The 23,412-nt window shown below is 43.1% G+C and overlaps 1 pseudogene; it reads left to right on the top strand.

The window, feature by feature from the left end:
• The first annotated feature begins 404 nt into the window (after window positions 1-404).
• Window positions 405-23,412, top strand: part of LOC117976208 (eukaryotic peptide chain release factor GTP-binding subunit ERF3A-like) — a 42,004-nt pseudogene continuing 18,996 nt past the window's right edge.

Genomic DNA, 23,412 nt, shown 5'->3' with positions numbered 1-23,412 from the left:
AATACTCTCGGTCTTCGGCCCAGCCCAGAGCTGCACCAACCAGGGCCTGCCGCTGCCCCCCCCACCAGGTGACAGCTGGGGCCGCCGAACGGCCACCAGACCTCCGCCTCCTCGCGTTGCCTGCCGGGAGCCGGAGCCGCTTCCGGTTGCGCCCTGTCCCTGAACTTCGACTCCCGTCGGCCCCCGGGAAAACCGCAGCGGGGTAGCGCGGGCACTGCCGGAACTTGTAGTTCCACCTCCCGCCGCGCTAAATAGCCGGAAACGGGGGCGGCCAGAACAGAGAACTACCGAGGCGAAGGTACGGGTGGCGGCGAGGGGTCAATCCGCGCCGGGCGTGGGGTTGGCTGTGAGGCCGTCGGAGGTGGTTGGGTGGGAGGAGATCCGCTCACACACACGAGGAGGAGGGTTGAGCCGCCGCCGCCGCCGCCGCCGCCGCCTCTGTCGTCGTCGCGAGTGTGGAGTCGGGACTGGAGCTGCTGCCGCGGCGACGCCGGGATCTTTGTCGCTAGCTCCCGGCCCTTCTGCCCCACCGCCTTCCCTCGGTCAGCGTTGCCCACTCCTCCCCGGCCGGGCGCCCCTGCCTCCATTTCCCGCTCTCTGTCCACCACACACACGGCCCCCCCGATCATGGATCCGGGCAGTGGCGGCGGCGGCGGCGGCAGCAGCAGCGACTCGGCGCCTGACTGCTGGGACCAGGCGGACATGGAAGCCCCCGGGCCGGGCCCGTGCGGCGGCGGCGGCGGCTCCCTGGCGGCGGCGGCCGAGGCCCAGCGGGAGAACCTCAGCGCGGCCTTCAGCCGGCAATTCAACGTCAACGCCAAGCCCTTCGTGCCCAACGTCCACGCCGCCGAGTTCGTGCCGTCCTTCCTGCGGGGCCCGGCGGCGCCGCCAATAACCACGGAGCCGGCAGCGGCGCGGGAGGTCCTGCGGGTAAAGGCCCGGGACGCGGGGCAGCCCCGGGGACGCGGGAGGAAGTCAGGCCGGGCGCCGGAGCCCACATGGCGTAGGGGTGCGGTCCGGGGGCGCGCGGCCCTGGGGCCCGGTCGGCACGTGGGGCGCTGACAGTGGCGCCGTCTGCCTGGGTGGGGCGCCCCGAGCCCGGGAGCCGGCCTTCGCGGGGCGGCCCGCGGCGGTGGCCGGGCGGGGAGCGGACAGCGCGCCCAAAGACCCGGACCCGAGTGCCGCCTCTCCGCGCCCCTGCCCTGCTCTGGAGTCCGCAGTTACCCCCTTGAGATGGGAACCGTATGGGACGGAGTGGGGGCCGCGGCGGATCCCTGCCATGAGGCGCAGAATGAGGACAGATGGAGCCAGGAGTCATTTGGGTGGGCGTTTAGAGATCCCAGGAGTTGGGGAGGACAAACGGCCGAGTTTTCCTTTCACCTTAGGCCCAGCCGAGAGAGCGTCTTCTGCTGCGTTTTCTACTATTGAAACTGTAATTACGGTTTAAACTATCCGTGGCCCCCAACCGTCCTGAAGGAATCCCAAGATGCATTGCAGCCTTGTGATCGGGCAGAAACTTGGCTGTCAATACCAAGATCTGTTTTACCCTTAGCATTGTGTACGCTTCTAAAGTTTACAAAGTGCCACAAAGTTAGGATTCCTCACTTAATGTGTGATAGGACACTATATTGATTTGTGTCTTTTTAAAGTGAAGCTTACACTTTTATCCTTTGTCAGCGACACGTTTAGAGAATTTTCATTGCTGTAAAATCGTTGACCTTATTCAGATTGCTTGGAATAACTCACTGTGTTCGTGCGTCAGTAATTCAGTCTATTTCTTCAGACACTTGAGCATTTGTTATAATTTAATAGTTCTCACGTGTCTTTCTGACCGTAGCTAGTAGACATACATTTTCTAATCCATAAAATTTCGAGTTAACTTTGGTTTTTAAACATCTTCCCGTACTTAGGGGTTGCTTAAGTCGTAGGTAGCATGCTTGCAGGTGCTGACGTTGTAGGAATATCCAATGAGTGAACTTATGTATTCTCATAATGGTGCTTATTTTGTGGTAGGTAGCTTGCTTTCAGGTACTGATTTTGTGGGAATGTCAAATGAGTGAACTTAAGTATTCTCTTCCTAATGCTGCTTATTTTAGGAACTATCAGTGTTTCCTCAAAGAGAAAATGAAAAAGGAAGGAAAAGGCTGAACGTCCTTTCATCATTTAGCCAGGACGTTAGTGGGGTGGGTCATGACATCCAGCGCATTTTAAGTGAGAACATATTGTTGATTTCTCTCTTTAAAGTTCTGTATTGTGGTGGTTCTTAGATAAGTGGACATTATAAAAGTGCTCCAGGAGTTTGGTTTCTACGGAAACTTTTGTCACCGTTTGCTCTTTCGTGGTAAAAGGATAGTGTCTGGAGAAACACTCTGATGACGTATGTACGTCAACACGGTTGATTTGGTGGTTTTGTTGACAGTGGCATTTATTTGTGTGGGTGGTTGATGTTTTCTTTTGAGGAGATCGAGCACTTTCAGGATGGTACGGCCCTAAACAATGTTTTCCTCTTGAATAAGGAAGCTTAGCTTGTAATTCTTGACTTCCATCAAGCCATTTTGACTGCCTAACCTAGTTCACTTCTCAGCTCCTAAAAGTGCCCATTCCCTACCTTACTTTGCAGATTCCGTTTATCCAGCCATTTTCTTTCTTGGCTCTTCCTCCTTTCTGTGGAGCCACCAGCACCACTCTGACTAGACTCAGGACTCCATTTACAGCCTGTCCAGCGAGTCATCCGGGGATAACCAACCTTGGTCTAGAATGGTCACTGTTGGTGACTAGGTATTACCTCTTATGCAGGCTTTCTCTCTTCCTGATAGTTGCTAATTTGTAGTTACACCTAATCTTTTTCTCTTTGACAGTGCTAGAAATTGGAGATACGAAAACCTGTAGGGAAGTAGCTGTCAGTAAGAGAATCCGTACAGCATGGTCAGCTTTCTTGTTTGTAATCAAAAAACTATTTTGGTGTTACTGACTTTACCAATTGCTTGTACCAAAATGCCAGTTCATGTTTTTAAAAAATTATCCTATGTAGGATGTCTATTTGGAAAAGAACTGATTTTCTAAATTGAGGTCCAGGGTTATATTGAGACTGTTGGATTGCATGTTCCAGACTATTACGTCCATAAGAAGCCAGCATCGGAGAACAATCAGTGCTTATAAAAAGCAGGGGGATAAATAGGAAATAACACCTGGATTGGAACTTACAAAGGGGGAACCAAAAAGTTTGCAAGGTTTTTTTGATAGCGAGGAAGTGGACAATAGGGCTAGCATGTTCTGTTCTTTAGTTAAGCCATAGCCGAAATTTGTGCTGGGTGTGTTTTTAAACTGCATGCCGGGAAAGCTGTTGAAGGAGCCTGGAGAGTCAGACCTTGGGATTCAGTATTGACCTTGGATCTCTTTGAAAACTAAAGAATATAGGTTCCTTAAGAAATAATTAAGTGGAACCCATTTAAGTGTAATTCATTTAAGCACAGTTCTCTAGAGCCAAGTAAATTGGCCAAGAGATTCTCCTTAAAAAGTGAGGTCCCCAAGTGAATAAAAATATAGAAGACAAGGCTTAATGTATATTAGAACAAGCATTTTATCTGATAGGATGTATTTAAGTTGCAATTTGCACCTAGTTTTTTTTTATTGTTAGATAAGAAACTGGTTTAGTAATTTTAGGGTTACTTGAACTTTTTAGAACAGCCAGAGCTTCTAAAGTAATGATGTGGTATTCTTTGCATCATCCCACCTTTAATGCTTCTCAGAACTCACTGCCATTAAGAAACAAGCATGGAATAAAACCAGCAGCCCTCAGTACTTACTTGGAGGAGGCACTGTCTCCAAAACTTAGCAGATTGTATTGTGGAACTTGAATTTTAAAGAGAAACATTCTGTTTTGTAGTGTTCCGTATTTGCTGAATGCCTTATTTATTGGAGGAGGAGGTTTTTGTTTTTTGTTTTTTGTTTTTTTTTTTGAGACGGAGTCTTGCTCCGTTGCCCAGGCTGGAGTGCAATGGCACGATCTCGGCTGACTACAACCTCCTCCTCCCAGGTTCAAGCAATTCTCCTGCCTCAGCCTCCCGAGTAGCTGGGATTACAGGCACCTGCCATCATGCCCAGCTATTTTGTGTGTGTGTGTTTTTGCAGGGATGGGGTTTCACCATGTTGGCTAGGCTGGTCTTGAACTCCTGACCTCAGGTGATCTGCCCGCCTTGGCCTCCCAAAGTGCCGGGATTACAGGTGTGAGCCACCGCGCCTGGCCTTTTTTTTTTTTTTTTTTTTTAAATGATTGACATTTAACTTACACACTGTAAAATTCACCCTTTTCAACTGTACAAGCTGGGCGCATTGGCTCACACTTATAAACCTAACACTCTGGGAGGCTGAGGTGAGAGGATTGCCTGAGGCCTCCATACAACATAGTGAGACTGAGACCCTGTCTCCACAAAAAAAAAAAATACAGCTGGGTGCAGTGGCTCATGCCTGTAATCCCAGCACTTTGGGAGGCCGAGGTGGGCAGAACACCTGAGGTCAGTAGTTCGAAACCAGCCTGACCAACCTGGCAAAACCCCGTCTCTACTAAAAATACAAAATTAGCCGGGCATGGTGGCATGCACCTGTAATCCCAGGTACTCAGGAGGCTGAGGCAGGAGAATTGCTTGAACCGGGGAGATGGAGGTTGCGGTAAGCCGAGATCGTGCCATTGCACTCCAGCCTGGGAAACAAGGGTGAAACTCAGTCACAAAAAAAAAAAAAAAAAAAAAAAGGGCTAATCACAGCTTTCTTGGGCTGGGTTACCAAGAGAGAATCACGGGAAGTAGATGTGTATTTGTTGAGCACATCTCTAATTTGATCTGTGCTGAGCTGCAAATTACTTTGGCAGTATCTGTGAAGAAAAGGTTTATAAAGCAAATCAAAAGAATAAGCATGTTTTTATGAATACATTGAAACTACTGAAAATGTTTCAAAATTGTCTGTAATTAGTAGAATTTTGAAAAGTAGGTTAAGCAGAGACTTCTAATTTGAAGGCCTGAGTTAGCTGCCATTGATCTGGGGTTATTGATTGAGGCTTGTGTTGTGTTATTGAACTTCTGTTTTTACTGCATATTAAAAGATAAGTGAAATGGATGGATAAGTATCAATTTTTAATAGAACTTATTTCTGTTAAACAGCACCTGTGGAATCCTCTCAAGAGGAGCAGTCATTGTGTGAAGGTAATGATGTACTCTTTGAAAGTCTACTTGAGAAAACATTAGGTTGTCTATGGTATGTAAAGCTAGATACTGTTTTGTAAATATATATTATATTTCAATCTCTTGTCTAGGTTCAAATTCAGCTGTTAGCATGGAACTTTCAGAACCTATTGGTAAGAAAATTTCTGACCATATTAATACAGTAATATGAAACTCTTTCACTCTCAAGATTTAAGGTGCATTATGTAAGTGTTAAGATTATTGTAATGCCTACATTTAAGACACATTGAGTCTTTGCTATTAGTATTTAGAAAGTAGAACAAACTAGGCACTAACACTGCCTTGATAAACTTAATGATTGCAAATAAAATTGAGTGGAGGAATGGTCAAGTCAATTTAAATACCTGTACATGTTCTGTTTTCTTTTTTTGAGACGGAGTCTCGCTCTGTCGCCCAGGCTGGAGTGTAGTGGTGCAGTCTTGGCTCACTGCAACCTCCGCCTCCCAGGTTCAAGTGCTTCTCCTGCCTCAGCTTCTTGAGTAGCTGGGATTACAGGCGCGCACCACCACACCTGGCAAATTTTTGTATTTTTAGTAGAGGCGGGGTTTCACCATGTTGATCAGGATGGTCTCGAACTCCTGACCTCGTGATCCACCCACCTCGGCCTCCGAAAGTGCTGGGATTACAGGTGTGAGCCACCATGCTCGGCCACACGTTCTGTTTTCTTGGTGAAAAATGTTCTTCCTTTTTATAACTTTATTCTTAAGGGTTTCATGTTCCCAGCGTGATTAAAGTTGATGCCAAAGTTTTATTACTTTAAGAGGAAAAAGAAAATATTTCCTAAATCCTTTCATATTTCTCGTGTGTCACGATTTTAAACTTTCCTTTTTTTCTTACTATCAGGGTGTCTCAACACTGGAATAACTAGGCTGTTGGGAATGTTAGAACTCTTATTTACATTTTGTTTGCCATTATGAAAATGAAGCTTTGCTAAAATAGCAATCTCAGCCTGTGAGTCAGTGCCCGCTGATCTGATACCAGCAGTGAGTCTGCCTTGAAAGCTGTCACCCATTTCTGCTATGAAAGAGGTTTTCCTGCTTATGTGTCACTAGGCATTAGGAAATGGAACTATATGCAAACTTCCATTTGTTATTTTAAAGCTAGTGTATTTTAAAGTATAGATTATAAGTCTTTTTCAGAATACTAAGTTAAAATGTCTTTCTTCAGTAGAAAATGGAGAGACAGAAATGTCTCCAGAAGAATCATGGGAGCACAAAGAAGAAATCAGTGAAGCAGAGCCAGGGGGTGGTTCCTTGGGAGATGGAAGGCCGCCAGAGGAAAGTGCCCATGAAATGATGGAGGAGGAAGAGGAAATCCCAAAACCTAAGTCTGTGGTTGCACCGCCAGGTGCTCCTAAGAAAGAGCATGTAAATGTAGTATTCATGGGGCACGTAGGTAAGCTGCTCTCATAGCAATGAAAGTTACTGGATACATAAAACATAGAACATCCTTTTTAGCTACTTGGAGATGTTTAGTGAAACTGAAGCAAATTAATTGAAAATGTCTTGATTTTTAACTTGCTGGGTTTTTTTAGCTGGCAAAAAATTGCAAGTACTTTTTTCCTGAAGTTTAGGCAAATGAATAATTCTGTAATGGCATAGATGCTGGAAGAAAAACTTCAGTATATTGTACGTAACATATAATTAGTCTATTGACCATTGATGGTAGTTCAGCATAGTATTATATATCAGTATCTTAGAAAATGTGCCCTTTTTTATGTGAACCTCAGTTAACTTGTTAATTTTAATGGGATTGACCTTACCAGATAATTTTGTGTGAAGCAGGAAATCAATAATTTGGAGTAACTTCTGGATGCTTGCCAGGTTGCTGGTTTAGCAAAAAACAAAAAACAAATTTATTTAATTTACTCAGATATTCTCTAATTATCTGGCCTATCCCCAGAATTGTGAGAAAAAAAATACAGAATTATGTGTCTTTCATTTCAGCTATCTCTGCCTTCCCCCCAGATATGAAACACTGTACCCCTTCTTTTAGTAGCAAGAACTCTTTTGAAAGTGTAAAGGAGCGGCTGGGCACTGTGGCTGGCACCTGTAATCCCAGCACTTTGGGAGGCCAAGGTGGGCACATCACGAGGTCAGGAGTTCAAGACCAGCCTGGCCAACGTGGTGAAACCCCGTCTCTACTAAAAATACAAAAATTAGCCAGGTGTGGTGGCATGAGCCTGTAATCCCAGCTACTCCGGAGGCTGAGGCAGGAGAATTGCTTGAACCCAGAAGGTGGAGGTTGCAGTGAGCTGAGATCGCACCACTGCACTCCAGCTCTGGGCAACGGAGCAAGATTCCGTCTCGGGGGGAAAAAAAGGTGTAAAGGAGCACATACCTCATTTGCTGTAAGTGACAGGAAAAGCACCTGAATCTAGTTCACAGTTCTTCAGCTGCTTTTGCTCTTGGAAACTTCTCTTGGGGAATTTATAGTCTGTTGCCACTGTGCTTTCGGAGTAATCTGTTAAAAAATTCTTTATCAGTAAAGTGTTTTTAAGTGGTTTTTTTTTTTTTTGAGACGGAGTTTCACTCTTGTCGCCCAGGCTGGAGTGCAATGGCGTGATCTCAGCTCATTGCAACCTCTGCTTCCCGAGTTCACGCGATTCTCCTGCCTCAGCTTCCCAAGTAGCTGCGATTACAGGCGGCCGCCACCACGCCTAGCTAATTTTTGTATTTTTAGTAGAAACGGGGTTTCACCATGTTGGCCAGGCTGGTCTCGAACTCCTGACCTCAGGTCATCTGCCCTCGCTGGCCTCCCAAAGTGCTGGAATTACAGGCGTGAGCCACCGAGCCCAGCCTTGAGGCTCATTTTCAAAAGGAGAAGGGTAATGAACTAGGATTTATGCCCCAAATTCATATGGAAGATTTAATTATGTATGTTAAAGGGTGCTGTTGTTTGCATATTTAGCCATTGGTTTTTGGTTTTAACCTATGGTTTGCATGTTGATGTTACTTTTAGATGCTGGCAAGTCAACCATTGGAGGACCAATAATGTAAGTCTGTATCTTTTGTTAAATAACAGAGTTAAATTGATGTAATGAATTTTAGGCATTGTAAACCTTCATACAGTCACACAAAGGAGATAAAACAGGTCCCCCAAAGAAAAATTAAAAATAAAATTACTGGGACACAATACTGATGTTAAGAAGTGATTTTTGGCCTGGTGTGGTGGAACACACCTATAATCCCAGCATTTTGAGAGGCTAAGGTGGGAGGATCACTTGACTTGAGGTCTGGAGTTTGAAACCAGCCTGGACAAGACAGTGAGACTCTGTCTCTACTTTAATTTTTTTAAAAGTAGTAGTTTTTGTAATGTGATTATTACTAGTGTTAAATGTGTTTCTGAAAGCTTTTTACATTTTTTAAAAATAAAAAATGAACACAGAACTCTAGATTATGGGAAACTTGGTCTCCTTTGCATATAACATACATGGGAATAATGACAACCAGCTCTTGAATCTGGTGAATGGGGGAACTGTTTTTTCCTCATTCATCAGCTCCTTAAATGTATATGGATTTAATAAAAGACAGGTAGACTAGCTAAAATGCTAAGATAATTTTTTGATCGTATTATAGAAATTTCCTAGGTATGAAATGACCGTGGCTGGCCTTTAGTAATGCATTTTAGTATTGACAAATCTTGATAACTAAAAAGTCCTAAATTTTTAATTGCTTCTCTAAATTAGACCCATTTCTTTGAACTGTGTCATCAGAGGACCTAGAGGGCTTGCCATCATCTTGCCTAGTTAATTTTTTTTTTTTTTGAGATAGGGTCTCATTCTGTCACCAAGGCTGGAGTGCAGTGGCATGATTTTGGCTCACTGCAGCCTCGACCTCCTGGACTCAAGCAATCCTTCCACCTCAGCCTCCCAAGCAGGTGGGATCACAGGCGCATGCGACCAAGCCTGGCTAATTTTTGTGTTTTTTTGTAGAGGTGGTGTTTCATCATATTGCCCAGGCTGGTCTTGACCTCTTGGGGTCAAGTGGTCTGCCCACCTCTACTGCCTCCCAAAGTGCTGGCATACAGGTGTGATTAACCACACCTGACTAATCATCATTGGTAATCTTGCCAGTTACTTTTGAACATTTCCACAACAGAGACCCTAAGACAGGCTGTTAAACAGGGGTCCTTCCCCTGGTCTCTGTGTTTGAAGTGTCACCGCCATATGATGTTATGTTTCAGGACAGTGTATATTTTTTGCTGATGGGCTGTAAGTTTTGGTGGCATCACACTGGGTTTCTACATGCAAATGCTTAGGTGCACTGCACTATAGATGTCTACGTGGAGAACACAGATGAAAGCTATAGGGAAAGGAGAGCTTTGAATTGGATTGAGTCAAGGAAGTATGCATTACTAACGAACTATTTTGAAATTATTATCTCATTTTGACAAGTAATAAGACTTACTTGCCTAGACAACATTGTTGCAATTTTTTTTTCTTTTCTATAGTACCTACATTTACATTTACTTGTTACTTTATTTTTAAATTTACTTGGCTGGGCATGGTGGCTCATATCTGTAATCCTAGCATTTTGGGAGGCCAAGGCGGAAGGATCATTTGAGCCCAGGCTTCAAGAAGAGCCAGGACAATATAGTGAGACCCTCATTTCTATAAAAAATAAAAATAAAACTATATTTATTTTAAGAGACAGGGTCTCGCTGTGTTGCCCAGGCCAGAGGGTAGTGGCTATTTATAGGGGGGATCATAGCGCACTATAGCTTCAAATTCCTGTGCTCAACTGATCCTCCTACCTCAGCCTCCCAAGTAGCTGGGACTACACGCTTGCACCACCATGCCCACCTTATATTTACTTAAAAAAAACAAACAAAAACAAAAAACAAAAAAAACCTACTATATTCTGAAATAATTTTAGATTTACGGAATGGTTGCAAAAACAGTACAGGAAGTTCCCTTCATTCATCCTGCCCTGATGTTGACATCTTACAACCATAGTCATTCATCAAAACTTCCTTATTACTGGTGAAATTAGTCATGATTACTTGGTTAAGGTGTCATCTGTCAAGATTGTCCACTATAAGGTTATTGTTTTCCCTTTTCTTTTTCTTTTTTTTTTTTTTTTGAGACAGAATCTCTATCGCCCAGGCTGGAGTGCAGTGGTGCGATCTTGGCTCACTGCAACCTCCGCCTCCCGGGTTCAAATGATTCTCCTGCCTCAGCCTCCCAAGTAGCTGGGATTACAGGCATGCACCACCACGTCTGGCTAATTTTTTTGTATTTTTAGTAGAGATGAGGTTTCACCATGTTGGTCAGGCTGGTCTTGAACTCCTGACCTTGTGATCCGCCTGCTTTGGCCTCGCAAAGTGCTGGGATTATAGGCCTGAGCCACCGCACCCGGCCATTTTTTATTTTTTGTTTTTTATTTTTTTTTGAGAAAGGGTCTCCCTGTTGTTTAGGCTGGAGGGCAGTTGTGTAATCATGGCTCACTGCAGCCTCAACCTCATGGACTCAGGCAGTCCTCCCAACTCAGCTTCCCAAAGTGCTGAGATTACAGGCATGAGCCATCACACCTGGCCTGATTTTTTGTTTTTTTTAGAGACAGGGTCTTGCTCTTAAACACAGGCTAGAGTGCAGTGGTGGAATCATAGCTTACTGTAACCTCACACTCCTGGGCTCAGGTGATCCTCTCACTTCAGCCTCCCAAGTAGCTAGGAATACAGGCATGCATCACCACACCAGGCCAATTTTTTAATATTTATGTGGAGATGGTCTCACTGTGTTGCACTGGCTGGTCTCAAACTCCTGGCCTCAAGGGATCCTCCCACCTCGGCCTCCCAAAGTGCTGGGATTACGGGCATGAGCCACCACACCAGGCCACTTTGTTAATTCGAGACTGTAAATATCCTTTTTCCACTTACACTTTCCATAATTTTAGCATCCACCAGTGGTTCCTTTACTTTAACTATTTTCTGGCCAGGCGTGGTGGTTCTCATGCCAGTATTCACAGCACTTTGGGAGGCTGAGGCTGGCAGATCACTTGAGGTCAGGAGTTCGAGACCAGCCTGACCATGGTGAAACCCAGTCTCTACTAAAAATACAAAAACTTAGCCAGGCATGGTGGCACACGCCTGTAATCCCAGCTACTTGAGAGGCTGAGACAGGAGAATCGCTTGAACCCAGGAGGAGGAAGTTGCAGTGAGCTGAGATCACGCCACTGCACTCCACCCTAGGCGACAGAGCGAGACCTGTCTCAAAAAAAAAAAAAAAAAAAAATATGGCCAGGCGTGGTGGCTCACGCCTGTAATCCCAGCACTTTGGGAGGCCGAGACAGGTGGATCACCCAAGGTCAGGAGTTCAAGACCAGCCTGGCCAACGTAATGAAACCCCATCTTTACTACAAGTACAAAAATTAGCCGGGTTTGGTGGTGGGTGCCTGTAATCCCAGCTACTCAGGAGGCTGAGGCAGGAGAATCACTTGAACCCAGGAGGCAGTGGTTGCAGTGAGCCGAGATTGTGCCATTGCACTCCAGGTGGATGACAAGAGCGAAACTCTGTCGCAAAAAAAAAATATATATATATATATATATGTGTGTGTGTGTGTGTGTGTGTGTGTGTAATATATATATTTTATATAAAAATGTAATATATTTTATATAAAAATATGTTATATATGTTATATATATATTTTATATTTTTTAGACAGACACACACATATAAAATAACTATTTTCTGACGTTGAAATTCTCAACAATTTTCACGTTTTCCTAATTCCACTGAGTAATTTGTGAGTAATTGTTTACTTTTTTTTTTCTTTAAATGTTTTCAGGTATTTGACTGGAATGGTTGACAAAAGGACGCTTGAAAAGTATGAAAGAGAAGCTAAAGAGAAAAACAGAGAAACTTGGTATAGTAAACTTTTATGACACTTATAAATGACTTTTAAGGAGACGATGCCCACTTAGTGCTTTTGGAGCCTGTTAAAATATAAATTGTTGAAGTCTAAACTCGTATCACAACAAAGGAAATTTCCCCTCTCCTCATAATACACAGTAGATGAGTTCCTAATGCTTTAATAACTTACACAGAGAAATTTGGAAACAATCCATATATCTGGTGATAGACTTGTTGAAAATACTATAAACCATCCATTTAATTGGGTGATTTTGCAACCACTGAAAACTTACATTTACATAATTTATAGTAACCATGAATAGAACTTGCGTTGTGGTGGCAGTTGGGGGGAAGCAGGAAACATCCCTATACTTAAGATATGACCATTATATAAATAAATGCTGGAAATAAAATGGAATGGAATTATTGACAGTGGTTGGCTTTGAATGGTGAGACAGTCAACTTTTTTGTTTTCTAACGTTGTTACTTTTATTTTTAAAAAGTTAGCAAGCCTTACCTCAATGGGATATTGACAGTCATTTTTTAAAAATAAAATTATATTCCTCTAAAATAAGCGGGAAAAACGCTAGTCAGTGTTGTTATAAAAAATTGAGGACATGCTGTGAAGATGATGAGGTAAGCTAAATTAATGCCTACTATTATGGATGGTTTGAATTTATATAAATTTTTGCTTGGCAGTGTAATATTGAAGCAATTTTTAGCAAGTAACCATTGCTCCCGCATGGTGCGTTAGTGGCTTTCACTTTTCAAAAATATCTGAGGACAGTTATTTTTTATTTTATTAAAAAGTTTTAGTCCTGGCACAGTGGCTTAAGCCTGTAATCTCAGCACTTTGGGAGGCCGAGACGGGTGGATCACGAGGTCAGGAGATCGAGACCATCCTGGCTAACATGGTGAAACCCCGTCTCTACTAAAAATACAAAAAATTAGCTGGGCAAGGTGGCAGTCACCTGTAGTCCCAGCTACTTGGGAGGCTGAGGCAGGAGAATGGCGTGAACCTGGCAGGCGGAGGTTACAGTGAGCCGAGATTGCACCACTGCACTCCAGCCTGGGCAACAGAGTGAGACACCATGTCAAAAAAAAAAAAAAAGAAAACAACTTTTATTGGGCCAGGCGCGGTGACTCAAGCCTGTAATCTCAGCACTTTGGGAGGCAAGGCAGGCAGATCACACCTGAGGTCAGGAGTTCGAGACCACCCTGGCCAACATGGTGAAACTCTGTCTCTACTAAAACTACAAAAATGGCCGGGCACAGTGGCTCACGCCTGTAATCCCAGCGCTTTGGGAAGTCGAGGCAGGTGGATCACCTGAGGTCAGGAGTTCGAGACCAGCCTGACCAACATGGAGAAACCCTGTCTCTACTAAAAATACAAAATTAGCTGGGCATGGTGGCGCATGCTCTAATCGCAGCTACTGGGGAGGCTGAGGCAGGAGAATCACTTGAACCTGGGAGGCGGAGGTTGCGGTGAGCCGAGATGGTGCTGCTGCACTCCAGCCTGGGCAACAAGAGCTAAACTCCATCTCAAAAAATATATATACAAAAAGTAGCCGGGCGTGGTGGTGGGCACCTGTAATCCCAGCTACTTGGGAGGCTGAGGCAGGAGAATAGCTGGAACCTGGGAAGCAGAGGTTGCAGTGAGCTGAGATGGTGCCACTCCAACCTGGGCCAGAGCAAGACTCCGTCTCCAAAAAAAAAAAAAAAAAAAAAAAAGAAGAAGGGTAGGGGCGCTGGGCACGACCTAGGCTCTGTTGCCCAGGCTGGAGTGTAGTGGCCCCATCTCGACTCACTGCAAGCTCCACCTCCTGGGTTCACGCCATTCTCCTGCTTCAGCCTCCCAAGTAGCTGGGACTACAGGCACCCGCCACCACGCCTGGCTAATTTTTTGTATTTTTAGTAGAGACAGGGTTTCACCGTGTTAGCTACGATGGTCTCAATCTCCTGACCTTGTGATCTGCCTGCCTCAGCCTCCTAGAATGCTGAAATTACAGGCGTGAGCCACAGCGTCCATCCAAAAAAGTTTTATTATTACCCTTTGACTCTCAAGACAGCCATTATTTGTGTTGTATTTTGTGCCATGTGAGTATAAAAATGAAGTAATAAGGGAGCTCATTATCACTTAACACACAGTGATATTGGCATTTGTAGTTAGTCTTTCTGTGTAGTCAACTTGTCATAAAGTTCTAGATGGTATAATTGACTGCGTTTATACAAACGCTCTAAGGGTTTGAATCAAAATAATACATTCTTTCAGTTTTATTTTATTTTTTTTTTTTTGAGACGGAGTCTCACTGTGTCACCAGGCTGGAGTGCAGTGGCGCGATCTCAGCTCACTGCAACCTCCGCCTCCTGGGTTCAAGCGATTCTCCTGCCTCAGCCTCCCGAGTAGCTGGGACTACAGGCGCCCGCCACCATGCCCAGCTAATTTTTGTATTTTTAGTAGAGATGGGGTCTCACCATGTTGGCCAGGATGGTCTCAATCTCTTGACCTCAGGTGATCCGCCTGCCTTGGCCTCCCAAAGTGCTGGGATTACAGGCATGAGCCACTGCACCTAGCCCTTTTTTTTTTTTTTTTTTGAGAGACAGAGTCTCCCTCTGTTGCCCAGCCTGGAGTGCGGTGGCACGTTCTTGGCTCACTGCAACCTCTACCTCCCAGCTTCAAGCGATTGTCCTGCCTCAGCTTTCGAAATAGCTGTGACTACAGGTGTGCTCCACTATGCCCAACTTTTGTATTTTTAGTAGAGATGAGGTTTCATCATATTAGCCAGGCTAGTCTCGAACTCCTGACCTCAGGTGATCTGCCAGCCTCGGCCTCCCAAAGTGCTGGGATTACAGGCGTGAGCCACTGCGCCCAGCCCTATTCTTTCAATTTCTTTGTTTTCTTTTGAGACGGAGCCTTGCTCTGTCGCCCAGGCTGGAGTGCAATGGCACGATCTTGGCTCGCTGCAACCTCCTCCTCCCAGGTTCAAGCGATTCTCCTGCCTCAGTCTCCTAAGTACTACAGGTGGGCTCCTCCACACCCGGCTAATTTTTGTATTTTTAGTAGAGACAGGGCTTCACCATGTTGGTCAGGCTGGTGTCGAACCCCTGACCTTGTGATCTGCCGCCTTGGCCTCCCAAAGTGCTCAGATTACAGATGTGAGCCACCGCGCCCGGCTCAATTTTCATTTCACCAATCTTGTTCGTGATTTAGGTGTTGTGTGTCATCCATTATATCTTTAATGGTGAAGAATATCCTAAAAACTCTGATGTTCTTAGGAATATTGTTCTTTTTTTAAAAATTATTTCAGGTACTTGTCTTGGGCCTTAGACACAAATCAGGAAGAACGAGACAAGGGTAATACAGTAGAAGTGGGTCGTGCCTATTTTGAAACCGAAAAGAAGCATTTCACAATTCTAGATGCCCCTGGCCACAAGAGTTTTGTCCCAAATATGATTGGTGGTGCCTCTCAAGCTGATTTGGCTGTGCTGGTAAGAAAGACATTTCCAGTCCATCTGTATATTTGTTAGTAGCCCTGCTTATATCTTTAAATTTGAATTTATCTTCTAAAAGCTCAAATTCAGGTTGCAGTGAAATATAATGATGTACACGGTCACAGTTTTCATCATACTAATCTCTCTTCAAGAAATCTTCAAAATTTGATTTACTTCTGAAAATACGTTTCACCTTTTCTCTCCTGTTGCTATTATCTATTACCATGTCAGAACTTAGTCTCCATTAAATGCCAAGCCCACCGTTAGGCACCATGGGTAAAAAATGAATAGGAAACCATCTGTTTCATACCGTCTTCAGTCATTTTGCGCTTTTCACAATGTACTGGTAGTAGATCACAATTTTTTTTCCTTTGTAGTTACAATAGCTAGAAAGTAAATGTTGGAATTTTAAAATATGCAGGTATACTAGATTTTGGGAATGTGGGGGATTGGAAGCATCTAGACATTGTTTGATTTGTGACATTCAAAAGCAGGTACGTCAAAACTCGTTTGCTTCTATTTTCTTGCAAAAAAAAAAAAAAAAAAACTCGTGATATAACTGAAAGGAAAGATGTTTTACTGCCATAAGGGTATGCCTGAAGGCGAAGGAGTAAACTGTTTCCTTTCTTGGAATTAGGTAATCTCAGCCAGGAAAGGAGAGTTTGAAACTGGATTTGAAAAAGGAGGACAGACAAGAGAACATGCAATGTTGGCAAAGACAGCAGGTGTAAAACACCTAATTGTGCTAATTAATAAGATGGATGATCCAACAGTAAATTGGAGCAATGAGAGGTGAGCGTAGATGTCTGGTATTTTATGTTAGTGGGATTAAGGATGGTCTTGTTATTGTACGACTTTTTCTCTAGGGTTTTTCTAAACCTTAATCTGTTTACTTAGGAAACTAGAGTTATTGGTTTACATTATAATTGAGTTATTTTGGTTACATTATAATTGTAGATATGAAGAATGTAAGGAGAAACTCGTGCCATTTTTGAAAAAAGTTGGCTTCAATCCCAAAAAGGACATTCACTTTATGCCCTGCTCAGGACTTACTGGAGCAAATCTCAAAGAGCAGTCGGATTTCTGTCCTTGGTACATGTGAGTAACTGTTTTTTCCTTTTTTTAAAAAGGAAAAGGATGTTATTACTTAAATTACTTATAAAGACATATGCTGAGTAACATGTTAACATATGCTATTGAGCATATATCTTTATAAGTAATTTAAGAAAATATTAAATGTAACCTTGGCTTTAAAAATACTAAGATCTTTGCCCATTTTTAAACTGGGTTGTCATTTTGTTACTGAGTCCTAAGAGTTCTTTTTAATACTGGCTACCAGTCCCTTATCAGCTACAATATGATTATAGCAGTATTTTCTCCCACTTTATGGATTGCCTTTTTTCACTTCTCGATGGTGTCCTTTGAAGCACAAAAGGTTTTATTTTTGAAGTTTTTTACATTTAGATATGTATTTGATTTTGAGTTAACTTTTGTGTAAGATGTAAGGTCTATGTGTAGGTTTGTTTTGTTTTTGTATATTAATTGTTTACACACAATTTGTTGAAAAGACTATTCTTTTTTCATTGAATTGATTTGGCTCCCTCTTTGAAAATCAAATGACCATAAATACGAGTTTATTCTTGAACTCCGTGTTTCTTTTTTTTGGTTTGTTTTTTTGAAACAGGTTTTCACTCTGTTAACCAGGCTGGAGTGCAGTGGCATGATCTCGGCTCACTGCAACCTCTGCCTCCCAGCTCAAGAGATCCTCCCACCTCAGCCTCCCAAGTCGTAGGGACTAGGCACATGCCACTGCACCCGGCTGATTTTTGTATTTTTAGTAGAGACAGGGATTCACCATGTTGCCCAGGCTGGTGTCGAACTCCTGGGCTCAAGAGATGCACCTGCCTTTCGGCCTCCCAAAGTGCTGGGATTATAGGCATGAGCCACTGCACCCAGCCAATACTGTATGTTTAAAGGGGAAATTATTTTATAGAATCTTGGTTTCATAGCTGGAAAAGTCCATAAAAAGTAATAGAGTATAGTCAATTTATTACATGTAGGCTATTTGCTATAAAATATTTCTCTAAATTTTAATAAGTTTATGAGGAAGCCTTATACTGAGCAGTTTTATAATATTTTTAGTTTTCTGTGGAATAAGTGAGATGAAATGGATAATAAAGTGGTTGAATGGGAAGAATACATGAGTAGAATGAAAATATTCTTATAAGCTGTTTATAGTCATGTAACTTAACATTTTGATATTTATGTTGACTTCCTTTAATGGCTTTGTTGTTATGTTCTCAGTGGATTACCGTTTATTCCATATCTGGATAATTTGCCAAACTTCAATAGATCAGTTGATGGACCAATCAGGCTGCCAATTGTGGATAAGTACAAGGTACCCAAAATGTTAAAGAGATTGGGTTTCCTGGGAGGGGAAATCATTGTTGTGCATTTTGTTTCTAGTTTTGAAAACTTTTTTTCTTTTCTTTTTTTTTTTGACAGAATCTTGCACTCTGTCCCCCAGGCTGGAGTGCAGTGGCGCGATCTCAGCTCACTGCAAGCTCTGCCTCCTGGGTTCAAGTGATTCTCCTGCCTCAGCCTCCTGAGTAGCTAGGACTACAGGCTCCCGCCACCACGCCCAGCTAATTTTTTGTATTTTTAGTAGAGACGGGGTTTCACTGTGTCAGCCGGGATAGTCTTGATCTCCTGACCTTGTGATCCACCTGCCTCGGCCTCCCAAGGTGCTGGGATTACAGGCGTGAGCCACCGTACCTGGCCTTCTTTTTTTTTTTTTTGAGACGGAGTCTCACTCTGTCACCCAGGCTAGAGTGCAGTGGTGTGATGTCAGCTCACTGCAACCTCTGCCTCCCAGGTTCAAGAGATTCTCCAGCCTCAGCCTCCTGAGTAGCTGGGACTACAGGCGTGTGCCACCGCATCCAGCTAATTGTTTTTTGTATTTTTAGTAGAGACCGGTTTTCACCATGTTGGCCAGGCTGGTCTCGAATTCCTAACCTCAGGTGATCCGCCCGCCTTGGCTTCCCAAAGTGCTGGGCTTACAGGCATGAGCCACCATGCCCGGTCCAAAAACTTTATTAACAACATAACATTGATGTCTTTTTCTTAATGGCTTTATATTAGTGGTATAGATAGACCATAATTTATTCAACAAGTTTAGTTTATTTTAGCTGTTTCCCGATGAGCCAGGGATCATATCTTAGTGATAAACTCATAGATGTAACCGCTGGGCTCAAAGGATTTTCTTATTAAAGTTGATGCATATTGGTAAATAGCATCGCAAAAATACTGTGCTAACTTCTGTCACCACTAGCAGCATGAGTGTTAGTTTTACCACAGCCTCACCAGCACTGGATGTTCGTCTTAAAAAAAAAAAACTTCCTTGTTTTTAACTGGATTTCCAACTTGAATTTTTAAGTTTTGCGGTATCAATGTATGTAATGTTTTCCCCTCCTCAAATACATTATTCTTTAATTAGCTCCATTCTAAATTTCTTTAACAAGTATTGCTTTTTCCAATTTTATATATGAGGAAACAGGCCTAGAGATCAGGAGAACCTGAATTTGTACAAACAGTTCAGATCTTCCAACATAAACTTCTGTGTTGTTTTCTGCACCTTTTTTTTTTTTTTTTTGAGATGGAGTCTCGCTGTTTCGCCAGGCTGGAGTGCAGTGGCATGGTCTCGGCTCACTGCAACCTCCGCCTCCTGGGTTCAAGCGATTCTCATGCCTCAGCCTTCCGAGTAGCTGGGATTATAGGCAGGTACCACCACACCCAGCTAATTTTTGTATTTTTAGTAGAGACGGGGTTTCACCATGTTGGCCAGGATGGGCTCGATTTCCTGATCTTGTGATCCACCCGCTTCGGCCTCCCAAAGTGCTGGGATTACAGGCGTGAGCCACTGAGCCCAGCCTTTTTTTTTTTTTTGAGACAGAGTCTTGCTCTTTTACCCAAGCTGGAGTCGAGTGGTTCAGTCTCGGCTCACTGTAACCTCTGCCTCCTGAGTTCAAGCGATTCTTCTGCTTCAGCCTCTGGAGTAGCTGGGATTACAGGCATTCCACCGTGCCTGGCAATTTTTTTATTTATTTTTTATTTTTTGTATTTTTAGTAGAGATGGGGTTTCGCCATATTGGCCAGGCTGATCTCCAACTCCTGACCTCAGGTGGTCCACCCACCTCCACCTCCCAAAGTGCTGGGATTATAGGCTTGAGCCACCACATCCAGCTTGTGCCATATTCTTTTTAAATTATAGGCATACTGAATTATTAATATGATCATACATATGCTTATGACACAAATTATTATAGAGTATTTGTTACTGAGTTTAAGATGAACCTAAGCCTTCTACTTAAGCAAATGATTTTCCTTTATGAATAAGCAGTGTAGAATTTCACTTTGGGCTATTGAGCTGTTATACAGCACCAAGAAGTCTGAAACTGGATTTTATTTTACATTTGATCAGGATATGGGCACTGTGGTCCTGGGAAAGCTGGAATCAGGATCTATTTGTAAAGGCCAGCAGCTTGTGATGATGCCAAACAAGGTAAGAATCGGTTATGCTGTTTCCTATCCATTTATTGATATTTTTCTTTTTCTTTTAAGAGATAGGGTCTTCTTCTGTCACCGAGGCAGGAGTACAGTGGCACATTCATAGCTTATTGCAGCCTCAAACTTTCAAGCAATCCTGCCACCTGAGCCTCCCAAGTATCTGGGACTATAGGCTTGTGCCACTCTGCCTGGCTAATTTTTTTTTTTTTTAAATAAAAATTGAGATGGGGTCTCACTATGTTGACCAGACTAGTCTCTAACTCCTGGCCTCAAACAATCCTCCCATCTTGGCCTCCCAAAGTGCTAGGATTACGGGCGTGAGCCATCATGCCTGGCCTCCTTTGTGTCATTTTTGACTGTTCAGTTGCTGAGATTTGCAGATAACTTGAGGCAGGGCTTCTCTAACAGCTCCAAAGATGTTGCTTATGCAGGACCACAGACTTGAGTCATCAGTACCTTCAGATGGAGATTTTGCTAGATTTCAGTGAGAATTTATTTACCATGCTAACTCCAGGCAGAGTAAATTAGAAAAAGAATCCATTATCAAATGTAATATTTAGACATAATTGGCACCTTACAAATTGTATTATCTGGCTTCTTGATGCCTTGTGCATTGGAGATTAGAATATATAGTATCTTCTAAAATGTTTATATTTTAAAGCCTACTTTTTCCTATTATCTTTGCAACTTGGAGGCTAACATCTGAGTGAAAATAATTCTCAGGTTGAGTTCTTAGTTAGTTGTTGCTGCTGTTGTTGTTTTGAGATGGAGTCTCACCCTGTCGCCAGGCTGGAGTGCAGTGGCGCATTCTTGGCTCACTGCAACCTCCGCCTCCCGGGTAGCTGGGATTACAGGCATGCATCACCATATCTGGCTAATTTTTGTGGTTTCAGTAGAGACAGGGTTTCACCATGTTGGCCAGGCTGGTCTCGAACTCCTAACCTCGTGATTTGCCCGCCTGGGCCTCCCAAAGTGCTGGGATTACAGGCTTGAGCCACCACACCCAGCCCTTACTTACTCAGTTTTGTCTGTAGAGTTGTCCCAAAAATTATGGAGATGAGCCAGGCATGGTGGCTAACACCTAGCACTTTGGAAGTTTGAGGTGGACCGATTGCTTGAGCCCAGGAGTTGGAGACCACACTGGGCAACATAGGGAGACCCTGTCTCTGTGAAAAATAAAATTAGCCACTTGTGGTGATACGTGCCTGTGGTCGTAGCTATTTGGGAGGTTGAGGCAGGAGGATTGCTTGAGCCCAGGAAGTCAAGGTTGCTATGATTTATGAGCTCTGATCACACCACTGCACTCCAGGCTGGGCAACAGAACAAGACCTTTTCTAAAAAAAAAAAAAAAAAAACTATGGAAGTGTAAGGCAGCTTGGTGGTTGCAAGGGGCTGAAGGAGGGAAAGTAAGGAGTGACTGCTTAATGGGTGTAGGATTTCCTTTTTGGGACAATGAAGTTTTAGAATTAGATAGTGGTATTGATTGTACAACATGGTGAATACACTAGATGGCACTGAATTGCAAACTAAAATGGTTTAAAAGTTGAATGTTATTACATATATTTTACCAGAATAGAAAAAAGTATGATTCTCTAAACATAAGTGAAGTTAGTGCCCAGACATATTTGCAAGTGAGGGGCCTTAGTAACTAGTATAGAGAAAGTAGCTGTTCTCTGTGGAAGTTATCACTTGATACTAATCACTAGGCAGGTATAGAATGTCCTAGAGTTGAGCAAGCCTCAAAAACTCACTTTAGTTTAGTCCTCCTGAATCTCAGTGGAACAGAACTAGAATAGTTTAAAAGACATAGAGGCAGCTGGTGGGTGGGCCATGCCTGTAATCCCAGCACTTTGGGAGGCCAAGGTGGGTGGATCACGAGGTCAGGAGTTCGAGACCAGCTTGGCCAACATAGTGAAACCCTGTCTCTACTAAAAATACAAAAAATTAGCCAGGTGTGTCAGCAGGTGCCTGTAATCCTAGCTACCCAGGAGGCTGAGACAGGAGAATCGCTTGAACCCGGGAGGCGGAGGTTGCAGTGAGCTGAGATCACGCCACTGCACACCAGCACAGGCGACAGTGCGAGACTCCGTCTCAAATATCAAATAAAAAAGAGGCCAGACTTTTACAATAAAAAATTCATGGGGTTGGCAACCTACGGAATGAGAGAAAACATTTGCCAATCATGTATCTAAATATGGGGTTAATATCTAGAATATATGAAGAACTCCTACAAGTCAACAGAAAACCTGAACAACCCAATTCAAAAATGGGCAAAGGACTGCAATAGACATTTTTCCAGAGAAGATGTACAAACAGCCAAAAAGTACATGAAGAAATGCTTAGCACTGCTAACTATTAGGGAAATAAAAATCAAATCCACAGGGCTGGACATGGTGGCTTATGCCTATAATCCCTGCACTTTCGGAAAAGCTGAGGCAGGAGGATCACTTGAGTTTTGAGACCAGGCTGGGTCTCTCACTATGTGTGAGATCCCATCTCAATTAAAAACTTTTTTTTGGAAAGCAGAGTAACAACGTGTTGGCAAGGATGTGGAGAATTTGGAACCCTTGTGCACTGTTGGTCATGTAAAATTGTGCCAAGTGCCGTGAAAAAATATAGCAGTTCCTCAAAAAATTAAACATAGATTTCCCACATAATCCAGCAATACTCTTTCTGAGTATATACCCAAAAGAGTCTCAGATATCTGTATAAACATGTTCATACATGTATTATTCACAGTAGCCAGAAGGTGGAAGCAACCCTGATGTCCATAAAGGATGAATGGATAAAGAAAGCGTGTTACATACACGTAATAGAATATTGCACAGCCTTAAAAAGGAAGTTCTGACACAGGCCACAACATGAATGAACCTTGAGGACATTATGCTATGTGAAATAAAACAGTCACAAAAAGACAAATACCGTATGATTCTACTTAAATGAGGTACCTGGAATAGTCACATTTGTCACCTGAAAGTAGGATGGTGGTTGCCAGGGTTCGGGTGAACAGGGAGTTTCAGTTTTGCAAGATAACAAGATTTCAGAGTTCTGAATATTGGTTGTACAATATTTTAAATGTATTTAATTTAGGTGTACTATTGAAATGTACACCTAAAATGGTTATGATGGTAAATTTTGTTACATGTATTTTACCACAGTAAGTAATTAATGGGTTAAATTAAAAATTGGTTATTTTTTACTTTGATATTTTATGAAACTGTTCTGAGATACAGATTGTTTTTTGTTTTTTTGTTTTTTTGTTTT

This window comes from Pan paniscus, chromosome 18 (genome assembly GCF_029289425.2).
Source record: "Pan paniscus chromosome 18, NHGRI_mPanPan1-v2.0_pri, whole genome shotgun sequence".
Lineage (NCBI taxonomy): Eukaryota > Metazoa > Chordata > Mammalia > Primates > Hominidae > Pan > Pan paniscus.
The sequence above is the reverse complement of the archived record's forward strand: the minus strand, read 5'-3'. Positions and strand labels throughout refer to the sequence as shown.